Source organism: Camelus bactrianus, chromosome 16 (genome assembly GCF_048773025.1).
Source record: "Camelus bactrianus isolate YW-2024 breed Bactrian camel chromosome 16, ASM4877302v1, whole genome shotgun sequence".
NCBI classification, from domain to species: domain Eukaryota; kingdom Metazoa; phylum Chordata; class Mammalia; order Artiodactyla; family Camelidae; genus Camelus; species Camelus bactrianus.
The window spans coordinates 33,320,502-33,326,622 of NC_133554.1; the positions used below are offsets into that span (position 1 = coordinate 33,320,502).

At 40.3% G+C, this 6,121-nt stretch overlaps 1 non-coding gene across 1 annotated transcript; it reads left to right on the forward strand.

Moving 5' to 3' along the window:
* Positions 1-5,219: 5,219 nt before the first annotated feature.
* On the forward strand, positions 5,220-5,292 carry TRNAP-AGG (transfer RNA proline (anticodon AGG)). Its single transcript has one exon. It is a non-coding gene; the product is annotated as a tRNA-Pro (tRNA).
* Positions 5,293-6,121: the final 829 nt, after the last annotated feature.

Consider the following 6,121-nt stretch of genomic DNA (forward strand, 5'->3'; position numbering starts at 1 on the left):
TAATCGAACTATAAGAAAGCAGTTCCATTTTCTATACCCCAGGGACTGAACAAATGGAAATGACTCCCAGGCAATCAACCAGCTGGTCACTATAGAGACTTTTACAAAAACTTTTGAATGATTTGAAACATGATGTTGTGAATCAGGTGGAGCCAACTATAGCTCTACATTCCTTCTGGGGTTTTCCCTGATGTGACTGGCATTATACCTTAGATTGACTATATTGTTCTAGTCACAGCTCCTAGCCTTTATTCTCCTTTAATAAACTGAAGATAAAGCTATACTCCTCCTCCTTCTGTATCTCCATTCCAATGAGATGTCTCTTGGACTCATAAGCCTCTGTCCCTTTAGAATCAAATGTGACATTAAGACAAATTCTAGAATAGAAATATAATGGGAAGACAATAATGCAGTTTCTCTGGCAGATACCTTCCTCCCTGCAAAATTTCTGTTGCTCCCCAGATAATTCCAGTGAAGAATTGCAGTTTCATTTATTTTGTACTAGTCAGCTCTTAATTAAGCACATGAATGGAGAGGAGCAGTGGTGCGCATAATCCAAATCGGTGAATACCATTTTCTAGTGAATTACCCACACCCCTTTGCCCCTGCTACCCCGAGGGTTACCGTGATTATCAGCAGCAGCAGGAGCACTTCCACAGACTTGGTAAGAAAACAGTCGAGGTGTTAATGAGCCTTTTTGCTGGATGTAAAGCAAAGCATCTTTAACCATTGTTCATTATTCCCAGCTGCTCTTACCAAGGCTTTGAAGGGGACATTATGTAGCAGGCAGCTTCCAGTGGTAAAGAAAATAATCCTTCTTAAATAATCCAGTCCTCAGCCTAGTCTTTTGCTTCTATATCCCTTGTACCCACAGATTTTACAGCTGTAAAACACCTGCAAAAAAATAGGTTGTGGGAGCAAAATGGTATTTGTATCTAAATTGAATTTTAGAATCTTTGTACTTGCTATGGCAACTTTTCCTTCCTGATTCATTTTCTCTCTCCTAATAGTAAAGTGTCTTTGCATTACCTTTGCACACTTACTTGCTAAGCAGTAGGAAAACAGTCACCCTGGCACACGTGAGTGTGAACGAGTGGTGAAGGTGAACATTAACCTAAAATCAGAGAAGGGAGAGCTGGCAAGATAGTAAACCTAGGCCCCTAAGAACACCTGTAGCTTCAGCCCTTTTCCCTCATCTTGTTAAAAAATGGGATGAAATGAAACTGCCTTGATGTTTAATCATTCTCCTATGATTCGAGTGATTTTTCTACAGTGGATTGCACTGAGCTAAGCATACTCTAACCTGGTCTCCTAGCAACAACTGTTAATGAGATGATAGGCCGGGCTAAAAGATGCAGTCCATTACCTAGGAAAAAAAGGCAAATGGACTCAACGTAGGGATCAAACCTGAAGAGGTACTCACCTAAGTCCCCTGAGTTAACTATAACACGTTACACTGGCTCCAGTGTTCTCCTTAATTGATCTCATATAAATATTAAAATAATGTCTACATGCATGTGGTGAAGCGCCGCTTTACCGTTTATTTCATATTATTTCATATACTCCGTGTGTACTTTCAGTAACCCTTTGAAATAGACAGTTATTAACTCCCATTTTTATAGATAAGTAAGTTGAAACAAGGAGAAATAACTTGCTAAAAGTTGAAACAACCCAAATGGTCATCAATTGATGAATGGGTAAATAAAATACAGTATATATATACACATACAATAGGATACATGTATATATGTGTACACTATGGGGTATTATTTGGCAAAAGAAATGAAGTACTGATATATGTTACAGCACGGATGAACCTTGAAAATACGCTAAGTGAAAAAAGCCAGTCACAAAAGACCGCATATTGTATGATTCCATTTATATGAAATGTCCAGAATAGGCAAATATTTTGTTAAAATAAAATAGATTAGTGTTTTCGTAGTGCTAGGTGTTGAGGGAAACAGAAGGTGACTATTAATGGGTATGGAGTTTCTTTTGGGGGCTAAAAAAAGTTCTAAAATTTATTGTGGAGATGACTGCACAGCTCTGTGAATATACTAAAAACCACTGAATTATACACTCAAAATGAATGGATTTTATGCTATGTAAATTACAGCTCAAGTTGTCATGTTTTCAAAACATTTTTAAAAATAACTTGCTAAGGTCATATATACATTGGCTCATGATAAGATGTCTTTTTTTTTTTTTTTTTTTGATAAGATGTCTTAAATACAGCTACAGAGCCAGTTAACACTGTTGACCTTGGTTAGAACACACTTAGTACAACCCCTGCCTCCACAGTATCTTGGGTTGGAGGCAGCGCTTCCATTGTAATTATCAGGGTCGGGCCAATTAATAGGAGCCCACCATTTGGCCGGCAGCATTAGTAGCCTCTGGGAATATCTATTCTGTGGAGATGAATGTACCCAATAAAGTCGGGGGAAATAGTCACCAGCCCACAAATCCCAGGTAATCATATTAAGGGATCCAGCCTGCTCTGCCTAATATTATTACTTTCTCCCTGTGGAAAGAAAGATTATGACACTCCAGAGGACCAAGTCTATTGTTTACCCAGTCAGTCAACATTTACCCAGCACCCACCAGGTGCAGAGCTAGTTATCAGGTCAGCATTTAAAAAAATAGAAGACACGTTCTTCTCTCGAGGGATCTACAAGGTTAATGAAGACATTCTCTCTGCCCTCAGTGAGCCCTCAAACTGCTCGGGGAGAGTCTCAGGTTTCAGGGGTCTCCTACTCCATTGGGGAAAAGAGACAAGCACCCACAAAAGCAATTTAAGGATATACAGATAAGTCATCTTGCAAACTGAAGACATAAGGGCTATGAGACCTGGGTGTCAACTGAGGTGCGGTCAAAGCCCAAGTTAGCATTGTCTTAGAAGAGTGTGCTTTGGAAGAGGCCAAGGGACAGAAATGGCAGATAAAAATGGGGAACGCATCCTGAGGGTCTCTACAAACCAGGGAAGAGACGTGGGTCCAAATGCCAAGGACTTTAAAGCAAAAGCACGGGCATATAAAAAGAAACCAGTTTCTGTCCTGAAAGACACTACAATCTAGTTGAATCATACCAGCGATCTCATTTGAGCTCAGAAGGGACAGGAACACGGGTGGCTGAAGGGCGGTGGTCACAAGGATATAGGAATGTCTCAGAGGCCCCAGGCTTCAGGGCTCCCAGTCCCGGGGCTAGAACACCGTGTGACACAGAGACGCATCTCTTACCATCTCTCATCCTGCTGCTCTGCCTCGGAGTCAAAACTTCCCTTTCACTCCAGGCTGGCTCTACCTCCCAGACCACAGGAAGTTAAATGGTTGCTGCCCGTAGCTCTGAATTTTTAAGCTACTCTGCTAAAAACAAAAACAAACCAAAAAACAAACAACAAAAACGAAAAACAAAACAGTTGTGAAAGGACAGGATGGGAATCTCAGTCCAACTCTAGATTCCCTGAGGAAGGGACTCCTTGGCCCTGCTAGGGTAGACAAGTGCCCACATCTTGTTCAATCAACTATGGCCAGAGGATGTGGTCACCCTGCAGTAACGTGGCTGCTCTAAGCCACAGTGAGACTGGGGAGGGTTGGGTGTGGAGAGAGGAAGGTACCACGGAAGACAGTGTGAACTGAGTGTACAACAGATAATTGCAATAAAACATAAAAAAAATGCTGGGGATAGGGGAGTAGGATTTGAATCTGATATTAAAAGATGAGTGGCCCTTAGGTGAAGAAAACTGAGGGGGATGCCATAAAAAGGCACAGGACGGAATACTACCCAGCAACAAAAGGGAACAAATCTGGTACATGCAATAACTTGACTGAAATCTCCAGGGAATTATGCTAAATTTGAAAGCATCTTAAATTATACTACATATTCTATTTAGTTAACACTCTTGAAATTTCAAAATTATAGAAATAGGGACTGGGGAGGGTACAGCTCAGTGGTAGAGCACATGCCTAGCATGCATGAGGTCCTGGGTTCAAGCCCCAGTACCTCCATTAAATAAATAGATAAATGATTACCTCCCCCCCCACAAAAAAAAAAAAAAAAAGATTAATTAGAAATAGGGAGAAGAGATTAGTGATGCTAAGGGTTAGGTAGAGGCAAGGGGAGGGAGAAGAGAGGGGGTGTGGTACGAAGGCTATGCCAGGAAGGGGTCCTTGTGCTCTATCTTGACTATGATGGTGGATCCACAAACTACAAGTGATGAAAATGCATTAAGCCAAACACATAATGAAAACCAGAAAAATTAGAACTCTGAGTAAGATTGGTGAATTGTATCCATGTTGATATCCTGGTCACATTAGTGTACCAAAGTTTTGTAAGATGTTACCATTGGAGGAAGCTGCATTAAAGGTGCATAGGGTCTCTGTATTATTTTTTACAACTGCACATTTATCTACAATTACCTCAAAATTAAAAATTGATTTAAAAACAAAGCAGGATTGTTGCAGCCACTATGGAAAAAAGTATGGGGGTTCCTTAAAAAAAACTAAAAATAGAGTTACTATCACTCCTAGGCATATATCTGGAGAAAACACTAATTCAAAATGATACATGCACCCCAGCGTTGATAGCAGCACTATTTACAAAATAGCCAAGACACGGAAGCAACCTAAATGTCAATCGACAAATGATTAGATAAAGAACTTGTGGTATATTCAGTGGAATACTACTCAGTCATAAAAAAGAGAATGAAATAATGCCATTTGTAGCAACATGGGTGGACCTGGAGATTATAATATTAAGTGAAGTAAGTCAGAGAAAGAGAAATATCATATATCACTTATATGTGGAATCTAAAAAAAATGGCACAAGTGAACTTATTTACAAAACAGAAACAGACTCACAGACATAGAAAATAAATTTATGGTTACCAAAGCTGGGGGGAAGGAGAGGGGATAAATTGGGAGCTTGGGATTAGCAGATACAAACTATTATATATAAAACAGATAAATAACAAGGACCTACGGTACAGCACAGGGAACTATATTCAATTTCTTGTAATAAGCTATCATGGAATCTGAAAATATATGTATAAATATGTATATGTATAACTGAATTGCTCTGCTGTACACCTGAAACTAACATTGTAAATCAACTACACTTCAATTTTAAAAATTCAATTAAAAAATAGATAAACAACGAGGACCTACTGTATAGCACAGAGAACTATATTCAATCGCCTACAATAAAAACCAATATGAAAATGGGGAGGGTATAGCTCAGTGGTAGAGCACGTGCTTAGGATGCATGAGGTCCTGGGTTCAATTCCCAGTACCTCCATTAAATAAGAAAATAAATACACTTAATTCCATTCCCCCCAAAACAAAAACAAACAACAAACCTAGTGGGGCATAGAAGACTGCAAAGAAGGTTGAAGGCGGACTGGGAAGGGCCTTGTACACCATTCTGAATACCATTCTGAGGAATAATCTGGATTTGGTCCTATTTTAGGCAATAGAGAGCTTTTAAAATCTTTTAGTGGAGAGTGATGTAGTCAAATTTATATTTTAGAATGATCTCTGTGGTTCTAGGTTGTAAAAGCACCGTGGAGGATGAACTGGGTGTAGGGATAGTAATCAGGCGAAGCGTGGAGGAAGGAAGCGTGGAAGGAGGAGACCACTGCGGTGCTTCAGGAGAACGCAGCGAGGGCCTGGATCAGACAGTGGAGATGCACAAGGGAGGAAATCAGAGCTAATTTCGAGCTGAAATCAACAGGATTTTTGTGATCAATTAAATGCCAAAGAATGAGGCTTTATGAGTTTTCACAAGTTAACACCAACTGGGTGCCGTAAAGCAACAGAAAGTTATTCTTTAACAGTGGCCGATTCTGGAGGCCCTTAGAAGTTCAAAACCAAGGTGTTGGCAGGGCTGCATTCCCTCTCGAGGCTGTAGGGGACAGTCTGTTCTTTCAGTGGCTGTTGGTATCCCTTGACTTGAGCCACCACTCCCACCTCTTCCTCCATGGTCACAACACCTCCCCTTCTCAGTGTCTTCTCCTCCCTGTGTCTCATAAGGACATCCATTATTGGAATTAGGACCCACCTAGATAATCCAAGATCCTTAAACACATCTTCCATCTTATAAGGCAATACTCTTCAGCCATATAAGG